Source organism: Mastigoproctus giganteus, chromosome 3 (genome assembly GCF_048544385.1).
Source record: "Mastigoproctus giganteus isolate SK-2022 chromosome 3, ASM4854438v1, whole genome shotgun sequence".
Classification (NCBI taxonomy): Eukaryota; Metazoa; Arthropoda; class Arachnida; order Uropygi; family Thelyphonidae; genus Mastigoproctus; species Mastigoproctus giganteus.
In genome coordinates this window covers 1,922,682-1,941,772 of record NC_143577.1, presented here as the reverse complement: position 1 = coordinate 1,941,772, position 19,091 = coordinate 1,922,682, and the positions used below count along the sequence as shown (strand labels likewise).

Sequence of the window (19,091 nt, the reverse complement as noted above, 5' to 3'; positions counted from 1 at the left end):
ATACTTTAAACACATAATTTATAAATGAATATAAGTTGTGAAATTAAAAGAATTACACAGGAGAATTCATATATATTTTTAGCATCAATATGAACCAACCAAGATATTTAGTAGCAACAGGAGCCAGTCTTTTAAAACAGGCATTCAGAATCATTTGTCTTACGTTCCTTTTCCCTCTCATATAATATTTACTGGTAACATGCTACCTGTTGATCAGTGCCATTTCAAACTTGAGATCCCACCTCAAAATCAATCTTTGGCTATCTCCAAAAGACTGAATGCTTTATCCCATAGTCGTAAGGTGCTCCAAAACCAAAGGCTTTGCAACACCCCCCTACAACTTTCACAGTTCCACCAGCTAATTACCCATTTCTTATCATGAGAATTGGGAAATACTTACACATCCCAAAACTCCACTCTCAAGTTTCAATTCATTAGCCACTATCTTGGACACCAATACTTTCCGATTATATTTGCCATTTTGGAATTCATTTATGAAAGCTAGACATTCATATTGCTCTCTGTAATGTCAGACCATGCTCATGTAATAATCTTCACTGCATCTAGGACATTCAATTTTCTCCAGAATTCTCATAAGTTAATGTATTTTCTCCATCAGTTTCTGCAATTTCCTTCATAAATGTCCTATTCAGGTCATGTACTTTGAAGTTGGCAATAACTCCTTTGTCCACAGGCTAAATGTTATGAAGGATGAATGTCGTGTTCAGAGGTAAAAAAAAAAACTTCACAATGGGTGTGCAATCACAGATAGGATATAGTGGGAATTATCGAGAAGCAGAAATGCTTTAAATTCCAGCTTATTTGGCTTGCAATAATTTTTAACAGGCAATGAATGAAAAGTGAAGTGGTCACCCAGGCTCTTGTATATTTTTTTTTTGTAGTTGTTGGCACATCGGCTTCTGTGGCCATAATGCACCTCTCAAGGTTTTTGCAGTACTTTGATCCAAGCCCGAGGCATGATTCGAACCCGCGACCTTTGGGTTGCCAGGCAGGCACTTTACCCACCTGGCTAGCCCGGTCGGCTCTTGTATTCGACTTAGTATTAGTTAAGACCAAATGATGCAAGGAAGGGAACACTTGCTACATTAGCCAAAAAATAAATCAGTAAATAAACAATAATAAAAAACAGAATATTCATACTATTTCCATTTCCACAAGATAATCAACCAATTCTAGCTGCACAGATTCAGCTGAACAAAATACTGAGGCTCTTGCAATTACTAATGTCCACACTCAACTTGTTAATTTATCTAAATACCAGACAATGCTAACCCACACATGAAAAACTCAATCTCTCTCAAAAACAACCCTTCAAAGTACAGTCAGTGAAAGACTTGTTAAATCTTCTCTTACCATAACCAGTAAATTCTACTCAATACCTCCTATGTCTTCCAATAGAAGGATATTAGATGAATTCCGAACAATCTTGAAGCTGAGGAAGTTTCTGATAACATTTCTCCACTTCCACCAAAAACCTCCACTTCTTCCACTCTGTGTAGCCTTTTTACACTTTCTTATTCCACTGGCATTTTTCCTTCTGCTATAAACTTTAAAAATACTATTTATTTGAGGTTTAACAAAGCATTGCCTATAGGTGAACTTTGCAAGATCCAATTTTCTGTTACTCTCTAAGATTTTATATTTGTGTCACCTGGTTTGTATTTCACCTGTGAGGGAGAACAGACCTTCCTCATCTATTACTCAAACCCCTTCAATGCCTTAAAATACACCCCAATTAGATCTACCCTCAGATGTCTAAAATGCATTACACTCATTACCAATCTGGTCGTCCTTCCCTAAACTCTCTACAGAAGTCAATCTTTTTTTTAAGTACAGTCTCTAGACCTGAATACAATATTTCAAATGTGGAATCATCACCCTGTTAAGAGAGATAATGACATCCATCATCCCATTAGCAGACGATCAATAAATCACAAACAAGATACTTCATACATGCCTTCTTAGCCACCTAATTACACTGTATGAAAAATATCATGTCAGACAGAATCATAATACCTTCATCTTGAACCAATTTTAGCTCCTCCACCCAAAGCTTACATTTGACTGCAAGATTTTTGTTCTACTTACATTTAGAAGCATTCAACATTAGTTGCTATTTTTTAAACAACACATGAAACTGATTTTTTTTTTTTTTTATGTGAACCCCAAACACGAGAGGTATTAGGACCTATAGTACTTAGTACCGTGCTTGGGTTTGAGGTTAAGAAGACGAAAGAAGATATTTGTTGACATTGGACTTGAACTTCTGTAGATTGTAATTTTCAGGAAATACGTAAGAAGGAAGGTTGTTCCAGAAAACGGCAGCTGAATGAATAAATGAGGAAGATGAAAAGTTGGTTCTGTGGGTTTGAAGTTGGACAGTAAATGGATGTTGGCTGGTGGCGGCACGTATTCGGACTGTTTTGAAAGAGAGAGCAGGAATTATAGAAGCCAATTCAGAAGAACAGTGCCCATGGAAGTATCTGTAGAAGAGGCATGCAGCAGAAACAGTGCGTCTATGAGAAAGCGGGTGGAGAGACTCTGTTAGAGATGAAACATTAATCAACCTAACTGCCCTCTTCTGAATGGAATCAAGAAGCCGGAGAGAGGTTTTGGGAGCACCACCCCAGATATGGGAACAATATTCCATGGCAGGGCGAATTTGCGATTTATACAGAGTGAGCAGCTGTTTGGAAGAAAAGTAACGCCGAGAGCGAAAGAGAAAACCAAGTTTTTTAGATGCAGAGGAAGCAATATTTGTAATGTGCTTGTGCCAAGAGAGATTAGAAGTCAGTGTAATCCCCAAAAGAGATATATCATTTTGCCTAGAAATCGGAGTGTCACTAAAGATAAGCATAGGAGTAGAAGAATCCTTTTTGCGAGATATAAGACAAGACTGAGTTTTAGAAGGGTTGAAATCAACTAAGTTGTCTTTGCCCCACTGGAGAATTACCTGAAGATCGGCATTTAAGGAATTGGTAGCAGATTTTCGAGAAGTTGAAGCTGATTGAGCAGGACAGGGTTTCTCAAAATGGAAAGTTGAATGCAATGTGCTATCATCAGCAAAACTATGGATAGGATTTCCAGTCAATGGAAGAAGGTAATTGATATACAAGAGGAAAAGAGTGGGGGAAAGAACTGAACCTTGGGGGACACCGGCATTAGTAGAGAAGTTCGAAGACAGAGAGCCATCTACCATCACCCTCAGTGAGCGATCAGAGAGAAAAGTGGATAACCAATTACTAAAAACAGTTGGCAAACCATAAGATGGAAGCTTGTTTAGAAGACCTTTATGCCAAACACGATCAAAAGCCTTTGAGATGTCAAGAGCAACTACTTGTGTTTCACCGAACCTTTCCATTGAATTAGTCCATAAATGGGTAACATAAGCCAGAATATCTCCAGTGGATCGACACTGACGGAATCCATACTGGTGATCGTTGATCAGACGGAAGGTTTCTAGGTAGTTTAAGAGTTGGCGGTTAATTGATTTCTCCATTACTTTAGAAAGAGTAGAAGTAATTGCAATGGGACGATAATTGGATGGGAGGGATTTGTCACCCTTTTTAGGAACTGGCTGGATATGAGCAAATTTCCAAGGTTTTGAGAACAAGTGGAGAAATACCATCAGGACCTGGAGCTTTCTTAGCATCAAGATTCATCAAAATCCTTCTGATATCCTTTTGACGGAAGACCACAGGAGGCATTGAATGGAGCGTGTTGGGAATGGTGGGAGGTGTTTTACCAAGATCATTAATACATGAGCTGGAAGAAAAATGGGATGCTAGAAGGTCAGCTTTATCCTTGGCTGAAGTGGCAACAGAACCATCTGGTTTGGACAGAGGTGGGAGTAAAGATGGGCAAAAGTTGCGGCCAATAGCTTTGGCAAGAGACCAGAATGCTCGGCTACCATTAGGGCAAGAAGCAAGTTTTCTACTCTTAGCCTGTTCAAACTCTAGTTTGGACTGGTTAATAACTGCTTTACAACTGTTGCGAGCTTTGGTGTAGGCAGAAAATGAAACTGAATAATTAGAAACAAGCCAATTACAATATGCAACATTCTTCTCTTGGACAGCCTTAGCACATTTATTGGAAAACCAAGGTTTAGATAAAGGACGAGATTTTAAAGTGGAGTGTGGGATAAAGGATTCCATTCCTGCAAGAATAATTTCACTGACACGATCTGAGCAAACGTTGACATCAGAAGTTTTGAAACAGTAATCCGACCAAGGAAAAGAAGAAAAGAAGTCTCGCAGGTCATCCCATTTTGCATTCTTGTAATGCCAAACAACACGTGGTTGGGAATAGCCATGAGATAAAGGTTCCATTGGAGAAGAGACAATCACCAAGTTGTGATCTGAAGTGCCTAAAGGACCTCTCACTTCGACCGTGTACTTAGAAGGGTTGTTTGTGAGAAAAAGATCAAGCGTATTGGCTGTATGATTAGGATTTTCTGGTATTCTTGTAGGTAAATGAACAATCTGTGCTAGGTCATTAGTAATTGCAAAAGCCTCAGCATCTCGACCTGCTGGGTCGGTGTGACTAGAAAACGGAAGCCAGCTGGAGTTGTGAACATTAAAATCACCAAGGAAAATTACTTCGCTGTTAGGAAAGTTGGACTGGAGAAAGTCAAGTTGCAAAGAGAGGAAGTCAAAGAGCTCCAAGTGATTAGTGGAGTTGGGAGAACGGTAGAGACAACAGATGAATTTGACACAATGAGGTAGAGAGATTTTAAGCCAGAGAAGATCAAAGAGAGGAGATTCCAAATTGCCAAGTCTCTGACAGGGAATATCAGAACGGACATATGCACAAGTACCACCTTTGAGGCGAAAGGAATCATACAGCGAATAATTTGGGCATCTGAGATGAGCAGTAGATGAATCAACCGATAACTGAGATTCTGTCAGAAAAAGTACATGGGGTTTGGCAGACTGCAAGTGGAAATGGACATCGTTGAGATTAGAATTGAGACCACGTATATTTGTGAAATGAATTAGGAAGTCCTTAGGAGGTTTAGATCTTTTTGCAGATAAGCTTGCTCTATTAGTTTGACAATTCATGGTGTATTTAATAGTAGTAAAAAGTGGGTGGGACATGCTGTATGAAGTAATGAAATTTTTGGATATGGCATACATGTGGTAAGAATATACCCAGATCCTTGACATAACGTGGCCTCGACAATGCTCCCCACATACACACTACTCGGACTCCCTCCAGTCACTATCTGGCAGAGTAGAGGCAGCAAGATTATACACTAGCTGATCCGGAAGCTTCCTAGAGAGTTACCAATAGGTTCAGTCCGGTGTACTAACTAGCGGCCGGCCTGCGAACACCGTTTTAGAGCTGTACCCTCGAAATGTAAGGAATATTGGATCTCGCCACGACGTTCATCATAACCTCAAAAGTCATCAATCATACTGCATGATGGAAGAGATAGGGAAAGGTTGACCGGAACTTAGCTCTAGAGACTAAACATGGGTTCCACCATTTCAAGCCTCCAATAAGCAAAGTGGTGGTATTTCACCGGTTGATGAGAGTCATCTACCACCTAGTACTGCCTGGTAACATAGAGGGGCGGCGTTCCTCCATGTGGTGTGGGCGCCACACCTCGACCCCTGCTTACGTTGGTTCACACCTGGGTGGTCACCCACCATGTACTTGTGCATGGAGGTTATACCCAGGATTACTAACAGTCCCACCATTGTGAAGGTGCAAGCAGAGGATTTGGCTGTCACAGACCGTCCGGACTTCGCCGAAATTGGGTCCACTTGACTTGAGTGTCACCCGAATATCAGTTTCATCAGCGTTTTAGACTCCCAGATAGCAAGTATAGCTTGTCTGGCATATCTGAGAGAATGTACGTTGGCATTCGTACGTTGGCATTCGAGGTGAGCGGACGCGCTTAGACAGGGCTCCTCAGTTAAGTGGTTTACTTTTGGATAGTGCTTTTAAATATTTGATTTATTTAGATATTGTTGGATTATTTTGTTATAGGTTTTCCTGTAACTGTTTGATTTTAATAATATTATAGATATAATTTTTTAAAGTTACTTTCATTGATATTTATTTAATTTTATAATGGTAGTTACGAGATCTGCCTTAAACACGTCACAGGGTACCGTGACTCACACGGAAATAGCAGATGGCGATTTACGGGTGAGTCATGATTTAATCCGTTGTGGAACCTGTGGAATGTTTTCCAAGGTCGACCTGGTGACTAATCCTACCTCACCTGGGGATTCTTTTCTTTGTGATCGATGTAAGGAGTGCACCGATCTTAAATTACAATTTGGTGCACTGATGGAACAATTTGAATCCCTGAAAAAACGAGTGCTTGCCCTCGAAAATAATGCTTCTGGGAGCTCGTCAGGGAGTCAAAACTCCAGCAATCTACCAAGTGATGCACACCCGATTCGAGCCTCAAAACAGAAAAACCAAGTGCAAACTACCCTGGTTAAAAAGGACATTGTTTTATTAGGAGACTCCATTGTCAGGGAAACGGGGAATATTTTTTGTAATAAAGATAGGTGGAGCAGAACCAGGGTATGTCTGCCGGGAGCAACTATTGATGATGTCACCAACAGACTGCCGACCGGGCTAGCCGAGTGGGTAAAGTACCTGCACGGCAACCCAAAGGTCGCGGGTTCGATTCCCGCCTCGGGCTTGGATCAAAGTACTGCAAAAACCTTGGGAGGTGCAATATGGCCACAGAAGCCGATGCGCCAACAACTACTAAAAAAAAAAAAAAAAAAAAACCAACAGACTGTCAGATTTTAAAGGGGGTAAAGAAAATATTATTATTCATGTGGGAACAAATAATATTAAACGTACACGATCTGACGATTTGTTGGAAAAATACAGGACCATGCTGAGGAAATGTCGCGAGCTAGGCCATAATGTCTATGTGTCTGCAATTCTGCCCAGACACGATAGGAGGGAGTATATGTTAAGAGCCTTGTGGATTAACTCAAGACTTGAAGGAATCTGCAAGGCTTTAGGGGGTAAATTTCTATCAGCATGGCCCACACTTGTAGGTAGAAGGAATTTGTTTTGTAGAGACGGGATACACTAAACAAAGGTGGTGCAAAAGTTTTTGCCAGTATTATTGAGGATACCTTAAAGGCTCAGGGAAACTGCTAGTTAGGGGGGATGTGGGTAATACTGACACGCGTTTATCTGATAATATTGGTCAATGTAACTCTTGCACATACCTTAAGAGTTCTTATCTGTTACCCCAACTCGACGTATTATCTAGATGTTCTGGGGGCAAAGACGTTTCACGTGAGCGGGTAGCTAATATCAGGGAAGAGAGCCTAAAAAACTTCAAGGGTTGTGTTAGGGTTGTTAAATATACAAGAACAGTAAATCTTAATTGTTTATACAGTAACGTTAGAAGTGTCGTCAATAAAATGAGCGAATTCGAACTGCTGGTTAAAACAAGTAACGCGGACATAATAGGGCTTACAGAGACGTGGTGCCACCCGGAAATTGGGGATGATGAGTTTCAGTACGGCTTGTATAATGTATTTAGGAAGGATAGAGTGGATAGAAGGGGTGGTGGGGTAATGCTTCTTATCAGAAGCAGCCTGAGTGCGACGATAGCTTTCCCGGATTCAGACATTTCACATGCTAGTATAGAGTCTGTATGGTGTGAGATAGTTGGAAACAAAGGTACAATGCGAGTAGGAGTAATCTATAGACCAGGTGATTGTGAAGACTATGACAAAAGCCTCTACATGCAAATGGAATGGGCAAGTAAGCGTCAATGTCTTATTATGGGCGATTTCAATTTGCCTCTAATTGATTGGAGTAAATGGGAAGGAAACTCGACATGGGGAACAAAATTTTTAAATCAACTAGATGACTGTTATTTGTATCAACATGTCAGGGAAAGTACTAGAGAAAAGAATATCCTAGACCTCATCATCACACATGAATCAGATGACATAACAGGGCTGACAGTAGAGGAACCAGTAGCAGGAAGTGATCATGGAGTTCTACGGTGGATGATGACGAGAGAGGTAGCAGAAGTAAAAGGCAAAGGAATGGGTTTTAATTTCAGAAAAGGAAATTATGATGCCTTAAGGTACTACATGGCCTCTATTAACTGGGTAGATATCGCGCAGAGAATGAATACAATTGAACTGTGGTACGCTTTTAAAACATTAATCACAGATGCCTTGAATGAGTATATACCATTAAAAAAATTCTCCACGAGAAGGGTTCCAAGTTGGATGAATAGAGAAGTTGCCACATTACTTGAGCAGAAAAAGGTGGCATGGAAAAGTTACAGAGCAATAAAAAGTACTGAAGCCTATAACAGCTACAAGGTGATGTGTAATAGAGCCACAGAAAAGGTTCGACAGGCAAAGGCAGTTTATGAGAAATCACTAGCAAACAGAGCAAAGAGGGGGGATAAAGAATTCTTCACATATATAAATGCCAAGAAGAGCAGGACAAACCAGATCGGACCTTTACGTAAGGGAAAGGGGATAGTAATAAATACACCAGCTGCCGTTGCAGATGAACTCAACAGTTATTTTGCATCGATATTTACAAATGAAAAGCCTTTTGTGGCAATGGGAAATTGTGGGAGCGAAGTTAAAAAATATGTAATTAATGATATTGAAATTTCGCAAGATTATTTAATGAAAAAACTTTCAAGCCTACAGACCAGTAAGGCTCCTGGAGTTGATGGAATATACCCTATAATCTTGAGAGAGGCGGCAAGCGAGTGCATTGAACCACTGAGGCTGGTTATGCGAGCATCACTAGACTCTGGGGAGATTCCCTTGGATTGGAAAAGTGCAAATGTATCTCCCATACATAAGGGTGGCTCTAAAAGTGAAGTGGGAAATTATCGACCTGTCAGTCTGACTTCAGTAGTAGGGAAAATCATGGAGGCAATGATCAAGGGTGGAATTCAGGATCATTTGGATCGAATTGAAATTCTCAAGGATACTCAGCATGGTTTTGTAAAGGGAAAATCATGTTTAACAAATCTGGTTCACTATTTCGAAAGGGTCACTCACGAGCTGGATTTAGGGAATAATTTCGACATTGTTTATTTAGATTTCAGCAAAGCTTTTGACTCAGTCCCACATGAGCGGTTGCTTTATAAGCTAGAACAGGTTGGAATCACTGGGAAAATCCTTAGATGGATAGAAGGATGGCTTCAGGGCAGGAGGCAGAGGGTTGTGATAAATGGCTATTCCTCAGATTGGGTTGATGTAAGAAGTGGGGTTCCCCAAGGATCAGTATTAGGACCACTGTTGTTTTTAATTTTCATAAACGACATTGATGAAGGGATAGAGGGCGTGATGTCTAAATTTGCAGATCATGTTAAAATTGGTAGAGTAGTTAATGATCACTGTCAAGCTGAGCTTCTTCAGAGAGACCTAGATAGACTTCAGGAATGGTCAGAAAAATGGCAGCTGTGCTTTAATCCAACAAAGTGTAAGGTATTACACCTGGGAAACAGTAATCCGAAAATAACTTATTCACTTGGTGGAGTTCAACTAAACCCAGTACTGGAGGAAAGGGACTTGGGTGTTACGATACGGTCAGACATGAAATTCTCTGAGCATTGTAAACAGGTTGCAAGGAAGGCCCATGGTGTCCTATCGATGATCTATCGAACTTTTGCAAGTAGAGATAGGGACGTGATAATCCCATTATATAAGGCTTATGTTAGACCACACTTGGAATACTGTGTTCAAGTATGGAGACCGCACCTAAAGAAAGACATCGAGCTTCTTGAAAGGGTGCAAAGAAGGGTAACTCGCCTGGTGAGATCGGCAAAAGGGCGTCCTTATGAAGAAAGACTTCGAATATGTGGGTTGCAGAGTTTGGAAACTAGACACCTTAGAGGAGATTTGATTGAGGTGTTTAAGGCTCTGAGAGGCATCAGTAAAATGAATGAGGACAAAATTTTCAAGATTATAAATGATGCTAGAACTAGGGGACATAAATTCAAGTTATGGGGGGAAATGTTTAGATTGGACTGCAGGAAGTTTTATTTTAGCCAGCGAGTTATAAATTATTGGAATAAGTTGCCTTCATGGGTGGTAGAGGCCAACAGTTTGGGGAAATTCAAAGGTCATCTGGATAGTACTTTCGGGTAAGGGAAGCGCATAGGATGATAGGATTAATTTCCTTTTTATTTATTTTTTATTTCATTTTATTATTTTTATTTATTTATTAATTATTATTATTTATTTAATTTTTGTTTATATCATTGTTTTGTTCGGATTTTTTTTTTTTTTTTTTTGGCTGGTGCAGCATAAGCCATAGGCTTTCTTGCACCATACGGCCGTTACTAATACTAATACTAATACTAATGTCTGTGACAACCTCAAGGACCAAATACAAGTCCTTATGAAGTAACGTGGCCACCACTAAACTTTTAACCACCCTACTCCAACTTCAAATTGTTACAAGGCAATTGTCTAATCAATCTGACTGGATACTATGACACAGAAATAAAAGAACTGGATACAAAAAATAATTTTGCCATCATATACTTAAGATTTCTGAAAAGCTTTTGATACTGTACCAATAATCAACCATCCAGTGACTGAAGGCGAACTTCCATACACCTGTCCTGCAACCATCCTTCTTTGATTTGATTTTTATTCCATCATGTGTATACTGATGTAAATGGGAAGCATTCAAAGAAATAATCATAGAAGCTACCAGACTTTTCATGCCAACTAAGAATTCCATTCCAAGCTTAGACCTAAATGGATGTCAGATGAATTAATGAGACTTGCTGAAGAGAAGAAAAATGTTTGTTTGTTATTTGGTTTTTAGGAGCATTAGCAACCAAGGCCATATTGCTCCGGGGATATGCGGTGGTCATTCCCTGACCTTTCCGCATCCTATGTATTTGGTGGTCACGGGCTCGAACCTCGGTCTAATTCAAGAAGCATGTGCTACGCACTGCTGCTAGGAGAAAAATGTATGGGATGCATATAAGTTATTAGGTGATACAGAAGACTATGGTAGATATAAGCTAGCCTGCAAGGCAAGCAAAGGCAGATTATGGGAAATCTTTGGCAATGGCTGCAGAGAAAAATAGCAGGCTTCTTTTCTTATGTTAACACTAGAAGCAGGGGGATGAATCACACTGATCCACTTGATATCAATGGTTCTACTGTTGAAGATTCTGCTTAGGTTGCAAGACAAGCTGAATAAGTACTTTGCATCTATATTCACACATGAGAAATTCTTTAGGGGAGGGGATGCCCAGACGTTTATCAAATTCTACCAGGGAGATAATGGATTTTGTAATAACTGGGAGGAAGGTGGAAGAGAAAAAATTTCCTGAAGTTAAATGTAAAAAAGGTACCATGGGTGAATAGGATCTACCCAATTTTATTAAGGGAAGCAGCAGCAAAGGAAGGAAGACTCTTGGCCATAATTATGAGAGCATCCTTGGATTTGGGAAAGGTCCCAATGGACTGGAGCTGTGCAAATGTAACCCCAATTCACAAAAGAGGGTTTCAAAGGGTGACATGAGTAATTACAGACCTGTTAGCTTAACTTCTGCTCCAGGGAAAAGAATGGAGTCACTGGTTAAAGAAGTAATGCATCACCATGAATGTGCAGTACCTCGACAGTGCAGTTATACAGTATACTTTCAGAATAATGGCACCTTTGGGGATACAAGGTGCCATTATTTTAATTTTTCCATTATATAAAAACTTTTGTTTTTAATATATTTAATGCTGAAATAATGAGGCTAAATAAGAAACAGAGAGATTAAGAATGCAATTTTATTAACTGCACATAAAAAGCATAAACATGTTGATGGTCCAATGTTATATTTTACCATTAATACACTCCTGCTTATGCCCCGTTCTATTTTCTTTATTATATCATTTAGTCTGCGCAGTAGCACAGGGGTATCACCATCCTCCCCACACCGGATGGAAAAGGCCCGGGTTTGAATCCTGTCAATGATGTGAGGAACTTTTATGAGCTTTTTTCACTCCGGGGCTGAGTTAGTCGATCTCAGGCATAGATAGCAAGGTTTTTTCTGCAGCAAAACAGGCAAATTGACCATGAACACACATAATATACATTGGTATATGAATTAACTTTCTGGGTGACCCAAATGTAATAGTTTGGATTATATCAAGTTTGACACTAAGCTTTAATGTTGTTGTTCTTTTTTTCTCTATATGAGGTTTATTAACTTTAGGAGCCATAGTGAAGGGTTTTTAATTTAAAATAAATGTAAAACATAGTATAATCCATGATATCAGCACAGAATTCACTTTCAAAATGGTGAACATAAATACAATAATCACATGACTTGTGTTTTCTTTTTTTGGCACTGCAAGACATCTTTATTGAGGTGTATAAGGCCTTGAATGGTTTGAGCAGGCTCAATGCTGACGGGATACTTCCGCTTGCCCAACCTGAGGGGGCATAGATTCAAATTGAGGAAAGACAGTTGTAGAATTGATGTGAGGAGGTTTGCCTTTAGCCAGCGGGTAGTTGATTGCTGGAGCAGACGTCCGTCTGTTGTTGTGGAAGTTGATAGCTTAAATAAACTTAAGGCTGAACTAGACAAACAATTGGAGTGACTGGATGGGTGAAATGGGAAGGGTTTTTTTTTGGCTGATGCTGTATAAGCTTGCTTTCTTGCATCATATCCCTCAACTAATGCTAATCTGCACTCTATGTAAACATCCAATCTCAATGTGCCTTTATCTTGAATGTTCCGTTATTTGGGTTGCCATTATTTCAACAATCTACTGTACTTCAGTCACAGCATGGATTTGTCAAGGGACAACCTTGTCTGACCATACTGATTAGATACTATGATGATGTGTCAAAGGACCTGTATGAAAAAAATAATTTTGATATCATATATTTGCATTTCAGGATATCTTTTGATACTGTTGCACATAACAGTCTGCTGTACAAATTAGAGCAGTTGTCATTAGAGGCAAGTTACTGCTATGGTGGAAGGGATGGTTGAGTGGAAGAAAAGAAGAGTTGTTAAAAATGGACACTGCTCATAATGGACTAATGTTATCAGTGCAGTTCCCCACAGTCTGGTGCTGAACCAATTTTTGTTTTTTCTATTTATTAATGATATTGATGAAGGTATATCCAGCTTAAAATCTAAGTTTGCAAATAATATGAAGGTTGGCAGGGTAGTTAATGAACAGTAATGGCGGTATGCTAATGCAACAAGATCTAGAAAAATTAGGCAGATGGGCTGAGAAATGGCAATTGAGGTTTAATGTTGACAAATGCAAAGTACTGTACATGGGTAGAAATAATCCCAGATTAACATACCAACTGTGTGGTACTGCACTCAGGGTAGTGGAAAATGAAAAAGACCCGGTGTAATTGTGCAGGCAATTACGAAGTTCTTTGAGCAGTGCAGACAGGCTGTGAAAGCACATAGGGTTTTGTCTATGACATACAGGAATTTTGCTAGCAAGGATAAGGAGGTAATTATTCCACTGTATAAGGCAATGGTCAGGTTGGATACTGGATACAGGTTGGGAGGCCTCATTTTAGGAAGGATGTAGAACTTCTGGAGCAGGTATGGAGAAGGGCAACAAGTTTGGTGAGGAGAATAAAGGGGAACTCTTACCAAGAAAGCTTCAATTTTGCAAATTGTAGCATTGGAGACTAGGCGCTTGATTGAGGTGTTTAAGATTTTGAATGGATTGAGCAAGTTCTTGCTCAGGTTACGAACATGAGAGGGCATAAATTCAAACTGAGGACAGCTGGTTGCAGAATAAATGTGCGGAAGTTTGCCTTAGCTAATGGGTGGTTGATTGCTAGAACAAACTTCCATCTGATGTTGTGGAAGCAGATAGCCTGAATAAATTCAAGGAAGAAGTAGATAAACTGTTAGATGGGATGGGCAGGTGAAATGGAAAGGGTTGTTTTTTTTTGGCTGATGCTGTATAAGCTTTCTTTCTTGCATCATTTGCCACTACTAATACTAATGCTCTGAGCAGGAGGAAGAATGCCATCACCACTGAGATTGCTCAATCCATTCAAAGCCTTAAGCACCTCAATGAGATCATTGCAGACCACTCTTTTACACCCTTCTCTACACCCATTCTAGAAAATCAATATCCTTCCTAAAATGAGGTTCTCATACCTGTATGCAGTACTCAAGATGCAGCCGAACCATTGCCTTATGCATCGAGAAAATCACTTCCTTATTCCTACTATCAAAGTTTCTGTAGACAAAACCCCATAAGCTGTTCTGCACTGCACGGAGAACTACATATCTCATTGCACAATTACCTCCAGATCTTTTTTCAATTTCCACTATTCCTGAGCGTACCACACTTTTAGACCGTAATCTGGAATTACTGCTACCCATATGAAGTACCTTGCATTTGTCATTGTTAAATTTTAACTTCCATTTATCAGCCCATCTGCCTAATTTTTTCAGATCTTGTTGCAGTAGCTTACTCTGATTACTCTCATAACCACCCTACTAATCTTTGTATCATCTGTAAACTTACACATTAAGCCTGATATACCTTTCTGATATATTTATTAATGATACTGATGAAGGTATATCAGGCTTAATGTCCAAGTCTACAAGTGTTACAAAGGTTGACAGGGTTGGTTAATGACAGTAATCAGAGTATACTAATGCAACAAAATCTGTTAAAATCAGTCTAAGAAGTAGAAATTGAAGTTTAACACTGACAAATATAAGGTACTGCATATGAATAACAGTAATCCCAGATTAACATATCAACTGTGTGGTACCACAATGAAGGTAGTAGTACAAATCAAAAAGAGCTGGGGTAATTGTGGACATGAAATTCTCTGAGCTGTATATGGGGTAAATAGCTACAGAGGTTTCAAAAGTCAATGATATAAAGGAATTTTGCCAGCCGAGATAAGAATGTGGTTATCCCATTGGATAAAGGCAATTGTTAGACCACATCTTGAGCATTGCACAGAAGTCTGGAAGCCTAGTTTTAGAAAGGATGTAGATCTGAGGAACAGGTGCAAAGAAGGGAAATTAGATTAGTGAGGAAAACAAAAGAATATTTACAAGGAAGACTTCCCTTCTGCAAACTGCATCAACAGATTTTGTTGCAGTAGTATACAGGCAGTTCCCGTTTTACGAGTTCCCAGGTTTTTTTTTTTTTTTTTTTTTCAAGTATCAACAAAATTGAAAATATGAACATTATTTGCAAAAAATGAATGTTAAACATTCATAAATACTGCATTTCAATAGTTGCAATTTGTGCGTTTCATTAAAAAATGCTTATGCATGTTATTGAAATTTATAAAGAAAAGAGAAGATTTTCTTGAAAATAAGAGCCTTTTGAAGCATTTCTGAAGAAGATGACTCCTTGTGCAACAAACCAACGAGTGCAGAGCTAATAATGAGTGATCAACGAGTGTGCATTTAGATGATGATGATGATGAAGAATAAACATTCTTTAACATTTGTAAGTCATAAATAATTTCTCTATTATTATAATTTGCTTGATTTTACAGGCTACGTTTTCATTTCTTTGGATAAATCAATCATTGTTTAAACATAAACTAATTAGCTAACTAATTTCATCATTGATAACGTAACCCCTATTTTTCACATTATGTCTATGGGCCCTATTTTACACATTGTCTATGGGAAATAAATTTCCACTTTACGAGTTTTCACTTTATGAGCACATGCTAGGAACGTATTAACTCGTAAAGTCGAGAACTACCCGTACTCTGATTACTGTCATTAACCCACCCTGTCAACCTTTGTAACACTTGCAGACTTAGACATTAAGCCTGATATACCTTCATCAGTATCATTAATAAATATACCAGAAAGGTATATCAGGCTTAATGTCTAAGTTTACATGTGATATAAAGATTTGCAGGGTGGTTATGGCAGTAATCAGAGTAAGCTACTGCAACAAGAATCTGAAAAAATTAGGCAGATGAGCAGAGAAATGGAAGTTAAAATTTAACAATGACAAATGCAAGGTACTGCATATAGGTAGCAGTAATTCCAGATTAATGGTCTAAAAGTGTGGTACTACACTCGGTGGTAGCGGAAAATGAAAAAGACCTGGAGGTAATTTTGCAGTCAGAATGAAGTTCTCTGAAGCAGTGGAGACAGGCTATCAGAATAGCTTGAGGTTTCATCTATGATATACAGAACATTTCTAGCAGGAATAAGGAAGTGATTATCCTGATGCATAAGGCAATGTTTCCATCACATCTTGAGTACTACACAGAGGTATGGAGGCCTCATGCAAGGTCTGATTCAGGTGTTTAAGGCTCTGAATGCACTGAGTAACCTAATGTTGATGGCACCCTTACTCTAGATCAGACAATACACATAAGGCTCCTACCAATTTAGTGTGAGGAAGGATGGTTGCAAGAATTTTTTTTTTTTTAGTATTAGTGTGGTATGGCTTATGCTGCACCAGCCAAAAAAAATAAAAATAAAATAACAAAAATAAATAATAACAAAAATAAATAAAATAATAATAAAAAAAAATAATAAGAGAAAAGGAAATAGACAACCTATGCATTTCCCTCCTCCAGTAGGTAATTATCCGGCTGACCTCTGAATTTCCTCAAACTGTCAGCCTCTACCACCCATGTAGGTAACTTATTCCAGTAATTTATAACTCGCTGGCTAAAATAAAACTTCCTGCAATCCAGTCTAAACGTCTCCCCCTGTAACTTGAAATTATGGCCCCTTGTTCTAGAATCATTTATAACTGTGAAAATTTCTCCTTATTCATTTTGCTTATGCCTCTCAGAGCCTTAAACACCTCAATCAAGTATCCTTTAAGGTGCCTAGTTTCCAAGCTCTGCAACCCACATATTTGAAGTCTTTCCTTATATTGACGCCTTTTTGCTGATCTCACCAGGTAAGATACCCATTTTTGAACCCTTTCAAAAAGCACAATGTCTTTCTTTAGGCGCAATCTCTATACCTGAACACAGTAATCCAAGTGTGGTCTAATAATAGCCTTGCATTAGCATTAGCATTAGTAGAGGCATTTGATGCAAGAAGGCAAGCTTATGCAGCATCAGCCAAAAAAAACCCACTTCCAACTTCACCTCTCTGTTCGTTCGAAATACCTGTCCAGCTGAGCCTTAAACTTATTTAGGCTATCAACTTCCACAACAAGGGATGGAAGTCTGTTCCACCAACCAACCACCCGCTGGCTAAAGGCAAATTTCCGCACATCTATCCAACATCTGTCTTTCCTCAATTTGAATTTATGCCCTCTCAGGTGATTATTCTGAGCAAGAGGAAGAATCCCATCAGCATTGAGCATGCTCACACCATTCAAGGCTTTATACACCTCTATCAGATCACCTCGCTGGTGCCTAGTCTCGAGACACTGTAATTTGCAAAACTTAAGCCTTTGTTCGTAAGAGCACCCCTTTGTTCCATTCACTAATCTTGTTGCCCTTCTCTGTACTCGTTCCAGCAGCTCTACATCCTTCTTGAAATGAGGCCTCCAGACCTGTATACAGTACTCTAGGTGTGGCCTGACCATTGCCTTATACAAGAGAATAATCACCTCCTTATCCCTGCTAGAAAAATTCCTATATATCATTGACAATACACCATGAGCTACCCTTGCAGCCCATCTGCACTGCTTAGAAAACTTCACTGCCTGCACAACCACCCCCAGGTCCCTATCATTCTCTACCACTGTCAGTGTAGTACCACAGAGTTGATACATTGCTCTGGGGTTGCTGTTTCCCATATGTAGTACTTTACATTTGTCAATGTTAAACTTCATTTGCCACCTCTCAGCCCATCTGCTCAACCTGGAAAGGTTGAGCAGATGGGCTGATGAGATCAGTATTAGGACCACTGTTGTTTTTAATTTTCATAAACGACATTGATGAAGGGATAGAGGGCGTGATGTCTAAATTTGCAGATGATGTCAAAATTGGTAGAGTAGTTAATGATCACTGTCAAGCTGAGCTTCTTCAGAGAGACCTAGATAGACTTCAGGAATGGTCAGAATGCTTTAATCCAACAAAGTGTAAGGTATTACACCTGGGAAACAGTAATCCCAAAATAACTTATTCACTTGGTGGAGTTCAACTAAACCCGGTACTGGAGGAAAGGGACTTGGGTGTTATGATACGGTCAGACATGAAATTCTCTGAGCATTGTAAACAGGTTGCAAGGAAAGCCCATGGTGTCCTATCGATGATCTATCGAACTTTTGCAAGTAGAGATAGGGACGTGATTATCCCATTATATAAGGCTTATGTTAGACCACACTTGGAATACTGTGTTCAAGTATGGAGACCGCACCTAAAGAAAGACATCGAGCTTCTTGAAAGGGTGCAAAGACGGGTAACTCGCCTGGTGAGATCGGCAAAAGGGCGTCCTTATGAAGAAAGACTTTGAATATGTGGGTTGCAGAGTTTGGAAATTAGACACCTTAGAGGAGATTTGATTGAGGTGTTAAAGGCTCTGAGAGGCATCAGTAAAATGAATGAGGATGAAATTTTCAAGATTATAAATGATGCTAGAACTAGGGGACATAAATTCAAGTTACGGGGGGAAATGTTTAGATTGGACTGCAGGAAGTTTTATTTTAGCCAGCGAGTTATAAATTACTGGAATAAGTTGCCTTCATGGGTGGTAGAGGCCGAGAGTTTGGGGAAATTCAAAGGTCATCTGGATAGTACTTTCGGGTAAGGGAAGCGCATAGGATGATAGGTTTAATTTCCTTTTTTTTTTATTAATTATTATTATTTATTTTATTTTTTTTTTTATCATTGTTTTGTTCGGATTTTTTTTTTTGGCTGGTGCAGCATAAGCCATAGGCTTTCTTGCACCATGCGGCCATTACTAATACTAATACTATTATATAGTAACCGCTCATGTGGGACTGTGTTAAATGCTTTTCTGAAATCCAAATAGACAATGTCGAAATTATTCTCTAAATCCAGCTCTTGAGTGACAGTGACCCTGTCAAAACAGCTAACCAGATTAGTTAAACATGATTTTCCCGTTACAAAATCATGCTGAGTATCCGGTGAAGGTAAAGAAAGCCTGCACGAGAAGCACGCAA

At 39.2% G+C, this 19,091-nt stretch overlaps 1 protein-coding gene across 1 annotated transcript in view; it reads right to left on the bottom strand.

The window, feature by feature from the left end:
* The window catches only part of LOC150087607 (GPI-anchor transamidase-like), an 85,769-nt gene that overhangs the window by 47,696 nt on the left and 18,982 nt on the right, over positions 1-19,091 (bottom strand). The gene's annotated exons all lie outside the window — the stretch shown is intronic.